Source organism: Vigna angularis, chromosome 11 (genome assembly GCF_016808095.1).
Source record: "Vigna angularis cultivar LongXiaoDou No.4 chromosome 11, ASM1680809v1, whole genome shotgun sequence".
In the NCBI taxonomy this organism is placed as follows: Eukaryota; Viridiplantae; Streptophyta; class Magnoliopsida; order Fabales; family Fabaceae; genus Vigna; species Vigna angularis.
This window is the reverse complement of record NC_068980.1, coordinates 23,008,794-23,030,925: the sequence shown is the minus strand read 5'-3', so window position 1 is coordinate 23,030,925 and position 22,132 is coordinate 23,008,794.

Here is a 22,132-nt window from a genome sequence, read left to right as displayed (position 1 = left end):
CTTACCTAACTCAAGAAACTTTATATTTATTGTACAATAAATTGATTTGCAATTTTTTTTGTGTGCATCAAACATAGAAATAAGAAAATGTAAGAAATATTATATTGTATCGCAATTTCGAATTACTAAAATTTAATTATTTAGCTACATGTTGTTTATAAATCTAACTCTTAGTTTTACAAAACTAATATATAAGTAAAATTTAAATCTCGATTTGAAATTTACAGCCACAAGAATTTACTTAGATCGAAACTCAAATTTATAAGACATAATTTACAAAATAAATGTCCACATTCAAATTAGCACGTGCTAAACTAAAATTTTATCCTATTATAATTATTATATGTTGATTACAACTTCAGATTCGACATTTCGATACGTTTCTATGTAAGTGATTTTATAGAGGAAATTATAAACTTCTTTTGACAAACTATCTTCGATTGTAAAAGGTTGAAAATTAGAATTTAAATAAGTTACATATAATAACCTTTGCAAATTAATTTATTAATTAATTAATTCTAATTTATAAATGACGAATAAGTTCGTTAAAACATACCCACTATATATAATCAAATTACATCGCGTATTAGTATTAAATATTGTTTTTCTTTAATAAATTTCAATTGAACTGCATTTCTTCAAATTTACTATTTATAAATATTAAATTATTTATTATCTTATTATATAGATTAAAAATAATTTGTTTATAGTTTCTAAAATATATTAAAATATAAATTATTTAATATTTAGTATTATCATTCAATTATAATAAAAATTTAATATGAGTAATCATTATAATATGAAACCGTTAAATTCACAAAAATGTAATGACATGTAATTTATTGACATTGAAATTTTAATAAACTTATAAAATGTAATTTGATTTTTCACTTGTAAATATGGAATTATGTTCTTTGAAATGTTAGTAGCAAAAGGTGACAGCTTTCACTTTATTTTCCTTCATCTAGCTTTTCTTTCGGCATCAAACTGTAAACTCATTACATGTATAAAACCTGAGAACGATAATATCGCTTATTGTTGTGTTCTACCAGACAGAAAATTTTCTGTGAATTTTTCTAATACGTATTTAACCATAAAATGTAAATAATCAAATTATTATAGTGCATTGAAATCTATTTTCTCTATGAACAAGTCTACAGTTTCCTTAACTGTTCCATCCTTATCCAAATTGACATAAAAAACAAAAATTTACCGAGAAAAATAAAAAACAGATTCTAAAAGAAGACTTGGAAGTGATGATGAGTATACATTTGTATCTATGTTCTTTTCCATAAGCGTGCATGGCCTTTTGAATGTAGAATATAGCTTTTAGCTATGCACTTCCACAAATATTAAAGCGATAATTTTTCAAACTTCAATTTGATAACTGCCTCCTGATTTAAATTTGGGCAACAGATGGTTTTTTTATTATTTCAAGATGTAAATATTTTCTTTTTTAAAAATATGATCGGTAATTCAAACTAGTATATTATCCATAAAACATGACAAAAGATAAATGTTAGATATTTAATTTCTAGGTAAATTTAATATATATTCACTGAAGGTATGTGTTCATATTGATTTTCAAAATAAAGAGAATGAAGTAAAAATAATAACAGGAAAATTTGGGTGTTTTTACCACGATGAGAAAGCAGAAACAAACAACGTAATATGGAACCAAACTTTAGGGTCCGTGGTTTGTTATATATGAGGACGTAAACATCAATGCTAAGTGGAGCTTCTGAAGGGAAGTGGGGACCTCAGTTTCTAATTCCTTATAGAGTTCATACCAATCATATTTGGAAGAAGGATTTCAACAATTTTTAAAAATTTAAATTTAACCTATTTATAATTTAATTATTTTTATATTTTAAATAGATTGTTTGGATAATACTTCAAATATTTTAGACTTTAATTTTTTTTATTTAAATAAAATAATTATTTTTTTATGATAAATTTTCATTTTGAAAGTATTTATTTTAATATATAAATTTTAAGAATAAATTTCACAAAAAAATTATTCAAATTTAAATTATCAAATGTAATGGTCTTAACGATCTTATGATAAGAAACATTGTATAGATAATATAGGGATTAGAGTATCCGTGAGTCTCTCTCCCTCTCTCTTTCTCAACAATTTTTAAAACTTAATAACATTTAATAATTCAATTTTTAATATAAAATAATATTTAAAATTTTGAAAAAAAAAAACACAAGTATTAATGTAGTTTAAATTAATATTGATCAATTTCATGAAAAAAACATAACATTATTTACTAATAATTTCATTTAATACCATTAAAATCATTTAGTTATAAATATTACACTTTTACATACAAACCCACACATCAACGTGTAAATTGTCAAAGTAGATTTTTTAACTACACTTGATTTTTGTAGTTATTGTAATGTTGTACACTTGATTTGTTTTGTAGTTATTGTAATATTGTAAAGTTACTATGTTTATCTTTTTCGTTTTTATTCAATATGAAATTTAAACTTATATTTAAATTATTCTCAAGAAAGAATTATTTTATTTTACATTATTATTAATAAAAAATAACATTAAAAAGACATAATATATAATATACAAAGATTATTTATCAACTTGAATGCGAAAGAATCTTTTGTGAATAAAACCTTTCTTCAATACTTGAACAAAAAAGATTTTACTTTTATAACAACTTATCTAACAATATTTCTATGTGTTATCATAACTTATTTAACAATGTTTTTTTGTGTTAGAAAAAAAAGCTTAAATTAGTTTGTTATTCAAATGGGTTAACACTTAATTCTTTAATAAATATGTTACAAAATTTTTAACAATCATATATTTAACTTGTTTTTATAGGTTTTTTTTACAGTAATTAAAAACGATCTAATTTCAATTCAGTTCTATTAAACCTTATTACTAACTAATCTGGATGATTGAATATGATATCACTGATTGGTCTAAACATAGTCAGGCCAATCAATATGGATAAATCAACTCAAATATATATACACACACGAAAGAGCTTTGAGTTTATTTCATAATTAACATGTATATAAAAAATATGGAATGAAACTTCTTATTGATTCCATTATATATTAAAACGTATTGCTAATCAAAACAATAACCTACTGCCCATTGTTTGAGTTTTCTAGTGCTTTATTTATAATATAAAAAAGTTAATGATGCATTCTATTCATCCATATGAAAGGAGAATAAATGCTTTGTTATTTGACTAATCAAAGGAAGATTCCTGCCCAAAATGTGTAAATTACATACATTCTCCACGATACATAATTTCTCAATGCCCACTTTATTGAAAATTGTCAAATCTTGCATAGTTGGTCCCACCATTACTAAACTTTGACTAAGCCTCAATTAACAATGCCTCAACCCAAATACCAATCCATTATTCACAAGTGGATAGTAAATCTTATATGAGACAAGTGAAATCTAGATGATGAAGACTCTACAATGCCTTCTATTCTTCTCCCTCATACTTTATAATATTCCAAATTTAATTCATTTGTAATTTGGCAACTGTCCATTCATCTCTATAATACTATAAATGAAGCTTTATCATCAAGGAAATAGCATGTTAGTTAAGTAACAATTTACTTGTGGTATTAATTAAGGTAAGATTTGAATTTTTGAAATCACATTTTCCACTTGCATTTACACAATAGTTGCTAGGGTAATTCTTCAACCTCTTGTATTTTGCCTTTTTAATAAAAAATCCCTCTATTTTTAAACTTACAAAAAAATTTCCCATATTTTATAAGAGTTTGCTACCTTTAAATCCAAAATATCTTTTAGAAAATGAACAAAAACAAAATCTTACGATAACTTAGTCTCATTATAAACAATCCTTATTATTTTGTCTGGATTTTAAATACACTAAAAACATCATCTATACCGTAAGAATTTAAAATTATTAAATGGCAAGTTCTAGAATATGTGAGGCAACTAAAAAGAATTATATGAAAATAATAATAATATTATTTTATTTATTTATTTTAATAGTTTACATGATTATGTTTTAATGACTTTTCACTATGATAAGTTTAAAATGACCCTTGTCATATTTCTTTATCAAGACTTTTTTTCATTTTTGTTTTACTTTTTTATTTTAATATTATCTTAAAATTATTTAACATTGTAATATTAACATTTCAACTTTTTACTGTTATATAGGCATTCAATTTAATTTTATAATTTAATTCTAGGTAATATACATTGAATGTCTAAATTTGTTAAGATAGTTAAGATACAACATCTTCTGATATATGTGTTAGCCTAACTAATTTTAATCCTACTATACATTCTCTATATTATTAGTCCAAGTGTATTATATTTATAAAATGAAAGGGCTTTGTTAATGTTTTCTTAATAGAAAGAATACGTTCAAGAAATGTAAAATATAAGGAAAACCGAATCGTATGCTTATAATCATTTATGCTCACTTCATTTGCCATTGTTTAAAACACTATTTGGTAACTAACACCATGTGCGAATTGATTAGACCCTAATTAAATTCACTTTTAAATGATTATTATTTAGTTAAGTTGTTCTTAGTATAATAGGTAAATAAACGTGCCTCTTATTATCACATGAATGATGGCAGTAGTTGACACTTAGATATAATATATAGTCTGTGGAAATAACAAAAAGCTGATTTTATTTTCTTTTTCGGTTATATATACATACCATAATAAATAATGTCAAAATTTTCTTCGACTAAATATATGGAATAGAGTCTATATAAAACTAGGATAATTCAAATTTGATGAGTTAAAAATCAATTCATATAAGAGATTTGAAATAATTTTCAACATGAAACCTCAAAATAATAAGTTTGAATATTTTTTTCTCATATATATTCGTTTTTGTTTTAATGTAGAATTCTCAAATGCACATAAATTATAAAAAAAAAGTTATTTATTAATAATATGCGTAGTAAAACTTGTGTAACTGTCAAAGCAGACAGTGGACAGCTTGGTTATACGAGTTGTGTTAGATTTGAGTGAAGTACATAAAACCTGAGACATATGGTTGATCTTTTAACTGTGTGAACTCAACTCGAACAAGAGACTCAGGAAAAACCTTTTGCTCTTTTAGGTTTTTGAAAGATGTAATTAAGGATTTGTTTTGGTGAATAGAAATTTATGCTTTTGTGATTTAACGAAGCAAAGGAAGGGGCCATCACTTTCGGCTTGTTGTGTTTGGTGTTTGCTTGAGTTTCAAGCATCCTTATGGGCTACAAATGAATATATTCTCTATATGAATATATTCTCTCCTAAGGTGAACTTATGGGCCCCATCTTTATGTGAAATTCCAATGCTTTTCCAAACTCTCTCTATCTCTCACTCTCCTGCTTCTTCAATTCTCTATTCTCTATTCTCACACACATCAAATCATTTAACCTAACAACTATATTAAAATTATTATCTTTTTTATGAAACTCGTGTTGGAAACTATGTTCCGTATGATGATTATGAATTTTTATATAATTCTAAAATTCATTTTTCATCTAAATAAATATCATTTTAAATATCTTAGTTAAACTCACAAGTTAAAGTTTATTTATCACCTATCATCATATGATTTACATCATTAAAAGAGAACATGTTCAAAAACATGAATACTAAACAAGATCCATGTTTATAAAATAAAAGCAAACTCTTACACAATCCCAAACAAATGTATAAACTAATATATAACAAAAATTATATGATTTTTTACATACGAAAAAACATGTAGACTGAACCAAATCTATGTTTAGAAAATATAAAACAAACTCTCTACAACACGAATGAATATAAACGATATTGTAAAAGAATCCTATTTGATTTTTAAATTTTTTATTTTATTTCAATTGTATATAAGCTAATGCTAAGTTAAGAAGATGTTTGTTTCTTTTTTTTTAGAGTGAAATTTCTCTAAACATACTCGTAGTTATTTATATGTAAAGATTTAATGAAATTCCATAAAGTGTCTTTCTGAGAGTGAAGAAAACAATATTATAAGCTACGGTTAAATTATAATATTACTCTTTTTAATTACTGAATCATTGGACTTTGTTGCCAACAAACTGCTTTCGTTTGTAACTCATACAATAGGTGAAACCAAATACTTACGTTATCGTTACTGTCCATTTCACTTGGTCGGATGACTCCAATACCATAAATATATGAGTAATGTAAAATAACTATAAATATTAAACTTTTATCTTTAGAACTTCATTTATCAAGCACTTTAATTATGTACTTTTGAGAGCTACATATATGTCAATGTCGTAATGTAGAATACATATTTAATGCTACTTTACTTTTGGTTCAATCAAAAGCTTTTTTCTTATCATAGCTATTTGAGTGAATTAACTTTCTTGTTAGTTTCATTATTAGACTAAATTAAAAAAAATACATAAATAAAAATACATTGTGTATCTTTTGTTAAGTTATGTTACACATAACTTAGAAAATAATGAAGATTTATTAATATTTAGGAGAAAATTCAACGTTCAACTCATTAATTGGAGTTGAAGTTTAAATAAAATAATTACCATGGAATGTGGAAACTCCAAACTTCCTTAATCAAGTCTAATCTTATCTTTCCTTCTTTTATCATCGTATAATTATAATACATTTCAAAACAATTAATATTAAACTATTACAAACAACTCAAGAAATTATATCCACAACTTCAAAATTTGGTTATACTTTGAAAGTTGTACTAACTACTTTTAAATATGGTTTATTTTTGGAATAAATAATATTAAATGAGTAGGTGAGAGATTTATTCTGAATGATAAGATAATTAAAATAAAAGACACTACTATTTGATTTACTTCAAAATATAATATTTTAAAAAAGTAAATTGTAACACATCTCAATATAAATATACGGTCATAATTAAATTCATAAAATAATAAGGTGAGTAAATTATGTAAATCTCTTGAACTTTTCTTTTATCGTCTTATTTGTTTGTTGAGGCTTCAAATCAGTCCCTTATAAGAGTTCTGATATAATTAAAGTCCATTTTCACAAACATGATTGATCAAACTAGCTTACAACACAAGCTTCCATTGTCAACTTTTACTCTTTGTAGGCTCTCTTGTGTACAATAAGACTACTTGAAACTAATTTAGAAGTGTCTTGCGTACGATTAAAGATGTGTTGTATGAACAAATGGTGGAAGGCATTAACACCACACATAAATTGTAAAGGCTAAATTATTAATTAATTTGACACTTCAAAGAATAAGGGAAATAAGTAATACAATAATGATCATTAATGAAAAAGGAAAATGTAGTATTATAATTAATATATATTAGGGAAAAATACAATTTCAATTATTTATTTTGCTCAATCCATAATTTTCATATCCAAAATACACATATTTGATTACCCATTTTAAAAAAATTGTCATTTTGTTTCAATTTTCATTTTTGTTTATATTTTATTTATTTATTTTGTTATAATTAATTACATATTTTTTTATGATACTTTAAAATAAACATGTTAGGTCTTGAACAAAACTAAAAGAGATAAAAAAAGTATAAAAATTGATAATTAAATTAAAATTATAGATTTTCTAAAATAGGATACCAAATCTCTCTATTTAGAAACAAAGAATACTAAAATTATGAATTAAAAAAAATGTTTTAAATCTTCATTTTAAAATTTGTCATGTATGTGTCTATATATATATATATATATATATTACAAGTTTAATAAACAATTGTGAGACAAAAAATTGTTTTTTAAAATATATATGATCACTTAAAAGGATTCAAATCTTTGTATGCTTGACTTCCTTTGATGGGTATGATTAATTGATGATGAAAGAAAGAAAGAAAATAGGGGGAAGGGTGAATATGGGAATTAATGCATTGTTTATGTTATTAAGACTATATAAAAGTGAGGAAGAGAAAAGAAAACACCGTATTACATTAATTCCATTGTCATAATCACCACTTTTAAACCTACAAAGTAGTCAAATGAAATTAGATTGGATGGTGAATGGTATCCCAAATAAGACAGAACCACGTGGTGGGGTTATAAGAGTAAGATGCATCTAGTCATTGTCACAAGAGACAATGTGTTACCACTTCAAAATCCATAAAACAAAATACTAAGGCCACTGAAATTATTAACAAATACTATGATTTGAAATCAATGTTTGACAAATCATCAAAAACGATTCCCTTTTCTTTTAACCTCTTTCTTATATAAAAATATATCACTCATTGCGAATAGACGTGACAATAAACAAATTTTGTACTCCCTTTTTGGATCCGCCACGATCCTATCATCAAGGCAAAATAAAAAATAAAATAAAATAAGCATCCCTTTAAGAAGAAACAAATAGGAAAATTCGTCCCATACCTTTTCTTATTTTTATTATAATGTGTACCACGGCATTATTTTGATGTCTCTCGAATTCAGACATTATTTGATATTTTTCAATTTTAAGATTTTAGATGTAAGATATTTTAAACAGAATAATATCAAAATCTTATTGATGGTGAGATAAAAACTGAAAACATTAATATTTACTAGTCTATATAAAATATCATTTTTTTTCAATGAGTAACATGAGACTATTATGATTCATGCATGTTTAGGAAAAAATACAAGTGTGCATCAGGTTATGTAAAGAAGATAAAGAGTAATTGAGACAAGAAGAAAGAAAAAAAAAGAGAAGATAAATAAAAAACAAGAAAGTACACAAACAAACAAATCAATTAGGGTTAAGTTAAAAGAAAAAAACATATAAACCCAAAAGCAGTCGAGTGACATATGCATGCGTTGAGCAACCAAGTAAAAAACTTAAGTTTATCTCTCCTCAAATTATTGACAATAGATGTTTTTCCATCCTAATTTTGAATGAAGGTTTTTGAAGATAGATGAAGCAAGCTTGGTAAAGAGATTTATAACTTAAAAAGAAAGAAATATGAAGTAGTTTGATTAACCTATTGTTGAGCTTTTTCTCATACGATATGATCATTAATCTTTATGTGTTTAGTTTATTTGTGAAACACTTGGTTGCAATTTGAATGACATATATTGAGTATCATAAGAGCAGAGGTTTGATAAGTTATAAAGGAAGATCTTAAATGATGTAGGTTAGTTATAGGTTCCATGTTGATTTTCCATGAGATACTACTACAAAAACTAGTTTTGAAATTTGTTATTTTTGATGTTAGTTATTTTTTACTTTGACGTCAGTTTAAACTCCGACGACTTAGTCGAAAATGTCAATTTGATGTCGGATTTAAAAAATGACTTTGAATAACATTTGTCCTCAAGCCAATCGACATTCATTGACGACAACCATAAGGGGACTCGACGTCCAAGTGCATTGAGCTGTAGGACCTCCACAACTGAGCGAGAATTTCTGCGAATGAAAAAAAGGAGGGATTGACGTCGGGCCTTACCATAGCTGACATCAATTGACGCCTATTAATGCATTAACAGACATCAATTGTAGATTTTCTTCTTTTTCTTTTAAACAATTTATTTGTTTTTATAATTTTACAAAATTTGAAATGCATAAAACCAACACAATTTGAGTATTGAGTGTTTTCAAAACATAATTTCAATTTTAAAGTATGAAGTAATCAAAACTAAAACTAAAAACTAAAGCTATCAAAACTAAAAGTATTAAAACTAAACTAATGTATGTCTCCAAGAAAAAAAAATGGTTGCTATAGTGGGTATGTCTAACTCCATCACTCCAAAAAATACGCTGCTCACTCTTGTCGTATCTTCTTCATTGTGTCCTCCGTTATTGGTGATAGATTCTTGAAGCGTTGCAAAAATAACACAACTTCATTATGTTTGTATTCTAATGTTTAAAGTTGAATGTGATTTGTAATATGTGAAAGATATGTATTATTACCTTAGTCCAATCATCTCTGATTCTTGCTTGAATGATGGTTTTTGATCCAAGACATGACATTATAACCACATACCCATGAATCTAACTGCTTGTTACACTACATATGACAAAGAAAATAAACAGATATCCAAGTCATAAGTTGAAATACGAAAATTAATAACTTAAATATCAATGAGTTTCAACCTTTCGATATAGTATTTGAATTTGTTGTGCTTTGGACCTACCCACAACTCTAATTACATTTGAAACATAGGTTATATATTAATATAACTAATTAATTGATATGAAAAAAATGTAACACTTACATTTGTAATAAGGATTTCAAGTCAAGTTTTATCTTCTTGTGCAGGGAACAAAACCATACAACTATGCATTGTCTTGGTATGATGACCATCAGTTGCTAATGGACTCTATCATGAATCATAAATAGTTAGTCGATTAATTAAGTAAATTTTCATAAAATTTTACAATCAGTAACACATACCTATCAATATACGAAACAAGTTAAATCTCTCTTTTTGACTGAGACATCCATATTTTCAAATTATACAACTTATCTTCTACAAAGTTACGTTCAAAAGTTCTACATATTAAGAAAGTTCTACATATTAAGAAACATGCTTCCTATTTGCTTATTAAGATATATTTAGTTGACCCACAAATATTTTTGGAATATTCATTTAAATGTTTTGGAAAATAAGAGAAATGTGATATGTTTATTAAAAAAATTATAATTAACTATATTTGTTTATAAAAAATAATTTATTGCATTAAATAATCTAATAAAACTAATCTAAAATCTATTAGTAAAGTTGTTAAAATGGATTAAATTTGATTAAAATTAACCCACCTCAATTATTTAAATTTGGTCCCAATCCACTTAAGACCCAATTTATCTAAGTTGGATCAATGATATATCGATCCGAAGGTTTATAAATTTATTTTAAAAAAAATTAACCCATTTTCCTTAATTATTACAAATATTTCCTGTACTAATATAAAAAATAGAAAAGTAAAATAAAGGTAAACGTATAAAGAATATAGCTGTAAAAAAGTAGAAAGAATATATCTCACTTTCAATAAATTTTCTAAATTAAAAGAATTTTATATATTTAATTGGTTTATTCTAATGGGCATTGGGTAAGCTATTTCTCGGGGGATTTTCACCCTACACTTCCAAGGGTTTCATCCTACATCTCTAAGTTTCAGATTTGTCTTCTGATTAAATTAAATGAACTTAAATGAGGTGGTTGACCAACTTACTTAATAACTAGACCAAGTTTCATAGTTACTTGTCCTTGCACCCCTTCACCTCTTGGTCTTCCATTCTCATTATATTGAATGAGTTTTGAGAGACATTTGAGAGAGATTTTACGTTAGAGAAGTGTGGTAAAGGTGCTGCTGTGGTGTTGTTGTTTTCGTGGTTGACATTGGAGTTGGGAGAGTGATTTTGTTTGAAGTTACTCGCGTCAAACAAGTGCATGAGTCTATTTAAAAGCTCTAGGTCTTAATCGGATTTAGCAATCCAACACATATCCCCTCGAATATCGAAATTCGATCGGATATCAAAATCCAAAAACATGTACATCGAATGTCGAAATCTGATGAAGGCTAAATTGGTTTTCGAAATCCGAGTTGTGTTGTCTCGCGTTTCCACATCTGATTCACTATTTTCACAACTTGTATATACAAATCTCTCTCCTTTCTCTTAAACAAACCTTCTACATACAAATCCTTATACAACAACGAAGATCAACGAAGAAGAAGCTGAATAGATGCAATAGCATCCAACAACCAGAACGTGATCTCCATCAAGAAGAAAAAGTTGATCTCGAACAAGCACAACGTGATCTGTGAATCTGAGGAGAAAGATGGAGAAAACGAAGAAGATGAAAGAAAACAAGAGGAAACTTTATGAAAAGAAGAGATAGCTTGAGATATGAGAGAAAGCCATTTGGTCAAAAAAAATTTCTGCAATTATTAAAAATTAATTACATCTTAATGAAGGAATTACAAGTATTTTAAAAAATTTTGGAGATGCAAGATGAAACCTTTGAAGATGTAGGGTGAAACCCCCTCTTTCTAACCTCAAATAGTTAAAGCCCATTTGGATTGGCTCAATTATTTTGAGTATTTTGATTACTCTAAAATTTTATCTAATAAAACTTGTTCCAATTTTAAAAAAAATAGTTTTCTTCTTTTATAAAAAAAAATATAAGAAACAAATTTTGAATAAATTTTTAAAAAGATTCTTTTGAAAAATAAATCAAACATGAATAAAAGTAATATTTTTAACTTGGAATTCCTTATTTATTTTTCTACCAAACGTTCCCTTACACTAATATATACTTTTTGAATAATATAAATACATAAAATAAATATGTATCAAACAATTGAAGAAACTGCTACAGATAGGGCAAACCAAAAATAAAAGTAACATGCAGAATTATATAACCAGAATTTTAGGGTTTCAATAATCTGAAAAAATTTAATAACCAGAATTTACTTTTACTGTTATGCTGATTTTAGTCGACTTGATCAAATTACATAAATATATTAGATTACGTAATTTGGAAATATATTTTAAATTATATAATTTAAAAATATTCTAAATTACATTGTTTAATTTAAAAATACATTTCAAAATCCATAGATATATTTCTAATTTTTTTTATTGCATAATTTAGAAATGTATTTTTATTACATAATTTAAAATACATTTTCATATTTCGGAATTATATATTCAAAAATATATTTTCAAATTACGTAATCTAAATTTATGAATTCTAAGATTATGTAATTTATGGTGCCTTTTTAATTATACAGTTCTTAAATTTAAAAATTTATTTCAGATAATAAAATTTATGATATATGTTTGAATTATATATTCTAAAATATATTTTTAAAGTTTGAAGTTTCTAATCTAAAATAAATCTTTAAATTGTGTAATTTGAAATTATTTCAATGGAAAGATAATTTGGACTTTGAAAGCGGTAAAAAAAACCACTTGAACGAACTGAAAATACGTTTAAGCCCTGAAATTTACACAAAAATGGAAGAACATTGGGCCTTTTCATCACCATTTAGACCCAGAAATTAACACAAAAATGGGACGGTTTCTTCCTGCATCCTTATATTTTCTTCCTGCACCCCTAGCCCAAAGGAAACTACCTGGCTACCCTTAATTTAAAAATTATTAAAAACTTTAATATGAAAAATGACCCAATTCGAGGGTTTCTAACCCAAGCCACCGCATTTCCATACAACATTTGCACCACCATTGTTGAAAGTCACACCTCCATTGTCGGAAGGCTACCACAACCTACATCTTCATTGGTGGAAATCAAAACTCCATGCACTTTCATTGTTTGTAGTTTCAACCTTCTACACCTCTATAGCTTCAACACTATGCACCTCCATCAGTCAAAGCTTGTGGAGAAAAAAGTGGTTCCACCTTGTTGCATAGTGTATCGCGAGCGCGAGTTAATTAGGCATGAGTTTTGGTGTTTTTGTCATTCACCAGCTAACTCGGGTGTATTTGTGGGAAGAAATGTTTGTAATAATGTGATTTTTTTTTTTGGATTAGGTATATAATCCAAATTTTCAAATCTATAATATATGTAATCTTAGGTAACATATTAGATTTTACGGTTCGCAACAAGATTTTAGATCTAGAAGCATTTTTAAGTGTACAATCTGAAATGTATTTTTACATGTTAGATTGTACAATCAGAAATGCTTCTATATTCAAAATCCTATTTACGAGCTACGAAATCTAGTATGTTAAATATCTCAAAATACGTTATGGAATTGAAGATCTCGAATGTATTTCTAATTCGAAAAATTGTTACAAAATATACATTTAGTAATGTATTATGGTTTAGATTTGTTTTTTTAAACATTAAACTATTTCATATTTGATCAAACTAATTAAGCAATTATATGATTTTATTAGTAACTCGGTTTTGTAATATACAAATGGTGAGGACAAGAGGATGTTTATATCAAAGAGATAGGAGACAGAGTCCAACGACATATATTCGTAAAGGGGATCATGAAGAAGTTTGGGCTAATGCTAATGTGATTGAGACTATGATTAAGTGCAACTAGAGTTTATGTATAACATGAATTCCCAACTGGACCTATTGAGTGTCCCTTATCAGTGAGCTTTGCATATCATGTTGTCGTCAAACTATAAGAGGGTGAGGTGAGTACCAAAACCCCTATATTTAAGTTGTATATTTGTTACTGTTAATCAATTATTACAACAAATAAACATTTTCTTAAAGGATCACGGAGAATTGAAAGTAGTCTATCATGGCTGCAAGTTGAATAAACTAAGGAAACCTCAACCACAAATTGGGGGTTTACTTGTTAATATTGGATTGTTGTCGTTAACAACATTAGTTATGAAGTTGTGGATAAAGGTTTGATTTCATCATTTTGGAGAGTTGACATGATACAAAGACATTACACCTTCCATTAGGCAAGATGATCATCACTTTAGATGATATGTCGCATTATTGCATATCTCTATTGTGAGGTAGTTATGTTTATATGGCGTATTGGATTTTGGTAGTGCCTTAAGCTTAAGTTGGTGAAGTTGCTCGAGGTAGATATTGGTGATGCGAGTACAAAGATTAGACACTATCATGTTTGCAGTGTCAGATTGAGTGGGCTTTAAGATGTATATGAAGATAGTTGTGTCCACTCGAGGTAGGCATGTGTAACGTCAGATTGAGTGATACGAGTTCAGAGATTAAACACTATCATGTTTGCAGTTTCAGATTGAGTGGGCTTTGAGAGGTATATGAAGAGAGCTGTGTCCATCAGAGATAGGAATGTGCAGTAAGAGCTTACTTATTACACCTAGTGAAACGCACCATATTTGTATATAAAAGTGCAACATCAATTAGTGTGTCCTACTTTCAGTTGTTCTACAATCTGTGGATGTGTGGTGGCCAATCATGGGGAGCAATAAAAGTTACCCTTATGCATGACCAATTAGGGGATGCTAGCTTTGTCCAAACGAAGTGGTTACGTGGTTATGCGAGCTATTACACATATAAAGTATACATTATTTGGGTAAGTTTTTATTTGGTTATTTATGTATAAATATGATTGTGAATATTTAATTTAGAATAAGTGTGGATATATGAGCACTTTCCACTCATGGGAAGGAAGGATGCCAATGTCATATATGACGAAGCTCAACCACAAATAACAAGGTATGTGGTTGGATGACATATATCCACTCTTAGTGTTGTATATGTGCAGTTAGACACTCTAATGCCCACTTGGGTGATATGGATTCCTTATGATGGTCATTGTCCGAGTCAACCATTTGAGGTGATCTTCATGTTCTCAGTATTCATCCCATGGGGCACTTGCATCCATCGTGACATGACAACACATAACTCTTCCTTCCTTGTTGTCCATCTGTTGTATCAGACCTTAACATTATTATTAAAAACCCAAAACCAAATGCAACCTTACACACTCATTCAAGTAAATCATCTCGGGTCTCACATACTTGTATATACATTACAACATCAGTACATTTCCTGTCACTATTTTTTCACACACAAATTAATTTCAACTAACCTCACCAGTTGTGAAAAGAAAAAGGCAACCTTTTCCAACCAATTCATCTTTACTTTCCCAATACCTTATTATCTTAGACTCTTCCATCTCAAACAACTAATCTACTTCTTCTGATATATCACTCCAATAATTTATGTAAATTAAGTTAAAATTAACACAATAAATTTCACTTAAACAAACTAATACATATTATACCTTCTCTAATTTGACATGTAAAAATGCATACCAAATTAGACAATCTTTAAACTTTTCCTTAATGAAAAGGATAGTTTTTTTTTACTCCCATAATTACCCCACCCACGCACCACCCACTTTTACTCTTACTTTTTCTTAATCTAAACCTAGCGCCGCACCTTCCTTCTCTTAGTTGGATTGAGAAAACCGGTGAACATATCTCCTAAATTTTGAAATTTGACAAATACTTCTTCTGAATTTTGAAATACGATATTCATTTCACTCAAATTTTGAGATCTAGTTATCACTTCTTCCAGATTTCAAAATATTGTATTGGTTTGTTTATTTTAATTTTATTTTGATTATTTTTTCTTTGTTTTTTTAATTTTTTGAGATGTGTTTTACTTGTTTTTTTAATAAATTATATGTTAAATATTAAATATTAAATTAAAATAATTAAATATTTAATAAATTTTATTTAAATTAAAATTGATTCAAATAAAATAAATTTTTATTTTTATTATAATTCAAATAAATATTTAAAAGGAAATTATATAATTAATATATTTATTAAATTTGAATTTTAAAAAAAAATTAAAAAAATTTAACCGGATTATGAAGTTTTAAGAATAAAAAATTGAATAACTGGATTTCAGATGGAAATACATGTGAAAATTTGTTTTATTAGTTTTTTAAAATTCCTTTTTTTTTTATATTTTTAATGTGTTTTATTTTTTCTTTAATAAATTATATGTTACAATATTAAAATATATTAAATTATATTACAATATTAAATTAAACTAATTAAAATATTTAATAAATTATTAAAATTTTTATTAAATTAAATTGGATCCAAACAAAATAATTTTTATTTTTATTTTAATTCAAATAAATATTTAAAATAAAATTATATAATTAAAATATTTATAAATTTTAATTTAAAAAAAATTAAACGATGTTAACGGATTTTGAAATTTTATTAATAAAAATTTGAATAACCGGATTTCATATATGTTAATCGGATTTCATATGGAAATATATGTTTAAATTTGTTTTTTTAATTCTATTGTTTTTATCGTTTTGAAATGTGTTCTACTTATTTTGTTTTAATAAATTATATGGTAAAATATTAAAATATTTAATCAATTTTATTTAAATTTTTATTATATTAGAATTTATCCAAATAAAATATTTTTTTTTTGTTAATTCAAATAAAGAGATGTTCACTAAAATTTAAAATTTGGTAAAAGTAAATATTTTATTCTGAGTTTTGAAAGAAATGTTCAGTAAATTTTAAAATTTGATGAGGTTTTTCATCAAAATTTAGTAAATTTCTTAATTATAGTTTAAAATTTAAGTTTCGAAATTTTACAATCTTTTAAATGAAATTTAAAATTTAGTATTTTTTGAATTTTGAAATTTAAGTATACATTTCAAACTTAAATTATATCTAGAAGATGAAAAATATAAAATGAAGAAGAAAATGAAACTGAATAAAGCAAAGCAAAATCAAGAAATCGAGCGGCTGATTAAAGCACGCTATCACACCAACTATATAAGGGATTGACATCAATATTTATTTAAAACTTTAAGACAATGAATTAATGAATCTCTAATCTTTATATAATGCTCTATTTTCTTATTTTTATACAACGTGAAACTTAGACTCATATTTTGATTTACAACCGTGCAAGAAGAGAAGTCCCGATATTCAAAGTAACATGGTTCATTTGGTTCCAAACTTTAATCCATTCTTTACCTAAAGGGTCTACGTCTTTTGGAGATATCTACAATAATTCATAATTTTTCCGACAAAGCAAAAGTTACTGGCTCAAAAGATTTTAATGAAATACTTTATAATATACGTAACTCTATAAGCTTTTGAACATGGTTTGGATCTAATACATTACTTACATTTAAACCCTATATATGTATTCCCAGCTTTCCCTCATTTCAACAACTTTACTTGTATTCTTGACTTTAACTTTTTTAAAGGTATATTATCTACTATACACCAAATTATAAAGATTGCTTCACATGTTACGATCAATTTCTCTATAACATATTATATACCGTATGCGTAGTGTATGTTCGGAAAACTTGAATTCAGAAAATAGATTTTCAACTATCAGATTGCTATATATGCTGGGTAATTGATTATCATTAAATTGTTTAACATGTTTGTTTCTTTATAAAGTGTTCGTTTCAACAGACTGCGAAAAATAATTGAAGTAAAATGTATAAGAAGCAACACTTCTTATTCTTCTTTTTAGATTTGGGATGTTTTGCAAGTGAGTGACTTTTTATGAGAAATCATATAAAGAAATACTTTATCAAAGTGAGTGAATAACTTCTTAATGATCAAATGATTTACTTTTTCAATTTTGATTTCGATCTAGGAACTTTTTGAACGTTACAGAGAGCAGATCATAGATGAAATACTTTTTATCATAAAGTAATAAGATTCATGAGATCAAAATTAGAGGGATTTCTTGATTATTCATTGTATTATAAAAGGTAATCATTTAATTTCTCGTAATAACCTTTAGATTTTTTTAATTTTAAAAAAATTAAGAGCGATTTTTAGGAAGGTGGTAGGAGGATGTACGAATTGAGAGATTAATTTTGATCATAATAAATAAATAATAAAAATAGTTTTATTTCTTATTGTTCTATACGTGGGATTTTAACTACTTTAACTTAGGATTCGTCATTCAAAAATAACCATATGACTTTAGTACATTACCTATAGGAAAAGTATGATGACAAGACATTCAAATCTATTTTTCAAATCTTTTTCACATCAATTTTCGTAACTTTGTCTCCGAGATAGAAGCTATGTGTAGAACTAGGATCACAATATGAACATCTCCACTTAAAAGAAAATCATTGATAAACGTTTGCCCCTAAACAAAGTACTCACAAAAATAAATAAAGAAAAGTTGTATCATGATTCGGAGTGTTATATCATCTTGTACACAAAGTTTTGCATATAAGTTTATTTGAGTTAACTGCCTTTTTGTTGTAATTACAGTTCATGTATAACTGTATTGTGACTTCATATAAAGATGGATGTGTTACACCACTCATTGTAAAAAGCATGTAAAATTTACTATTTATAAATAATTTAACAATTATTTTGTTTAATATATAAGATATTTTATTTATTTTGTTATTTGTATTTTGTTCTTTATTTCATTTTTTATTACTTATTTCACTTTTAACTCTAATATTTTTTATTTGTTTATTAGTTTGACAATTCTTTTATTGTTTTTGGATCTTTTATTTAGTACTCGACAAACTAGTTACAAAGTTAGTATTTCTTTTTCTTTTTACCTCAACGATATATTCTTGCTGGTATTTCTTATCTTTATTTACATTAATGATGAGTTTTGTAAGTAAATAGGTTTTAATTTCAAGAACAAGAACTTAATCAAGAAGAAATTTTCAATCTTTAGCAAATTAAGATAAGAGTTTTGCTAAGCTATGTGCACACCACTTTTACGGAATATATATCTTCTACATAGAAAGACATGTCAGGTTATGAAAGAGAAGACTTTAACATTGTTTGGTTAAGGATGGAGAAGCATTTCATGATGAAGTTTGTCTATAATAAGTTATTGTTGAACATATAACGCTTCAAGCTAAAGGATGTTGTGTCAATCAAAATTCACCTTGTCGAGCTTAATTCTATTTTGATGGAACTTCAAAATATAAACGTTAGGTAGATGAAGATACAATGATGATTTTGCTAGCCTCTCGTCTATTGTTCTATGGAGACCTAGTAAGTTCTTTGAGTACAAGAAATGATTATATCACACTTGAAGAGGCTATGTGAAGCTTTGGTGAAGTACCCAAAAAACACTAGAAGGGTGGGAGGTATTCAATGGTGTTAATGAAAAACTTTTCGCAACACTTCTAATATAGCACATTATCGAACTCTTAAAATCTTCTTTTAAATAATCGTAGGCTCGACTTAATAGAATTTTACAATAACTGCTTTTAATATGCTATTTAGAATATATATATACTACAACTTTTGTTAAGAACTTTCTTTAATTATGAAATAAATCGTTTAGCTTGAAAGATTCATGTGTTTGAAAATAAAGCACGACTGCAGGTTTTTACAAGAGGATTGTTTAGGTAAAAGAAAAAATAATTGCACAAGAGAGTTTATACGGGTTCGCTCCAACTAAGCTACATCAAGTCTTTTCCACAGAGGGTTTTCACTATAATCTTTATCCGATTACAAATGAGTATTAACATCACTCCTGGTACTCAAGAACCCTATCGAGATTTCCTTTGCGTATTAGCACCACTCATAGTACTCAATAACTTTAGCCGAGATTTCCTTTGAGTATTAATTAGCACCACTCCTTTGAGTATTAATTAACAACCTCCGCTAGGATTTCCTTTGAGTATTTGCACCACTCCTTGTACTCAACAACCTTGCTAAGATTCCTCAATTCAAACAAAGTTCAGTTGTAAGTATTTTAATTCTCTTCAAAATTCCAATCAATGATTGCTTACAACTAGTTCAGACTATATCTCTCACAGAGAGGATTTAATTACAATACAAAGTAGTTTAAACACTCGTAGGTATTTTCTATCTTTTCTCTTACAATCATAAGCAATATGACAATGAAGCTTGAGAGTATCTCTTTATCTTTTTCTCTTCTCTTCTCTTTAACTCATATGTATTATTTTTCTTAAGCTCTTTCTCTTCTTCTTTTCAGGATGAATATGTCGTTATAAACTTTTCTTTTCTTATGCTCTTAAGTTATCCTCTTTATTTTCTTCTTGAGAGATCTTCTATTTATAGGCTTTATAGGTATATATTCATTAGATTGAGTTTGTAATTTATAGTCTTAATACTTGTGCTTTCTCTTTCTTCTTTTCGTAGCAGCCATTGCGTATGTCAATTTTGTCAGAGCAAGTATGCTTTTTCAGTCCTTTGCTTGAAGTAGGTTGTACGATCTTTTTAGACTTTGGTTCAAGTGAGGAACATTCTTTGAATATCTTCTTTGTCTCTAATGTCTCTAACATTCTGTAAATAGCTTATCTGCAAAAATAGAGTAAATTGTGCATGCAACAGATACGTCTTTTCTTATCACTTTTGTTGTTTTTGAACGTTAAGCATTTAAAGTCATTTAATGTTTGTTCAAAACAACAAAGTATTTTTTGATTTTCTACCGTTAGGTAACATTTTTTGATTAAGCTCTTTTCTCTAAGGATACCAAGCATAGTTATATACTTCATCATAAGATGAGGTATTTGTTAAGCTCATGACAACATTTAGTTAAGTAAAATTTTCTTTAGCTTTTGTCTTTTTTAAACAGATAATGTTTAGCTTGCTTAAGCTTTCTACACATTTTCATCCTTAAGTCTTTTAATATGTTTTGTCAGAGACATTATCTCAACCTATTTTGTTTTTGAGAGACGCTGAATACTTATTCAAGGTATTATAAGCATTGGACGTTTAACTCAATCTCTCTTGGACGCTTTTAGGCAGAACATCGTTTAGGTATGCATCTCGATGTTTTAGCCTAGATGTTTTTCTATTTCCTAGAACTTATGTTTTTTCCTATGTTTTTTTATGATTGGGATTCTGGTTCTAGGTTGTGTATATTTGGGGTTTAGGCTCTAAGTCTTGTGTTCTCACCCTAAGTTGTTTTTTGATTATTATCCTATTTTAATGTTATTTGATAAAATTTCAAAACATAAGAGTTTTTGGGTACATAGACGATTTTGTCTTTAACAATTATAAGGTTAGATGGAATAAATTTATTTGTTATTTTTATTATTGTTCTAATTTATTTTTATCTATGCATTATGTCTCTTAATCAAGTAAAAATAATGACTTTTACATTGTAGCAAGTTAACACAATGTTAAATCTACATAACATAGTAATCATATCACTAGAAGGTTTTCCTTTTAGTTGAGAAGTTACCTTGACTTAAAGTTAGAAACTTTAATTTTATTGAATGAGTTTTTGCCAATAATTGATAAGTTACTTTGATTAAAGGTGAAAACTGTAATTAAAATAAATTAAAAAGTTACTTTGGTAATTAGGTTTTTACTTCAAATGAAAGTTACTTTAGTTATTTTTTTTATTAATTAAAAAGTTATTCTTTTTGATTAAAAAGTTACTTTGGTTAAAAGAAGTGAAAACAGTAACAAATTACATTAATTAGTTTAAAATTTTAGACAAAAATCTTCAGAAAACTAATAATGAAACCTATTTTGAAAAGGTAATGAAGTCATCATATTTTCTTTATTATTGTTTTAATCATTTTTATCTCTTTGAATTTTTTTTCTTTCTGTTATTGTTTTGTTATTTAATTTTTTATTTATCTTTATTTTCTTGTACTGTTACTATTTTATTTGATTAACCATTTTAGAGTAGATATATTTTAAGAATAAATTTGTTAAAAGTCAATTTTTATTCGTTGGGAAAT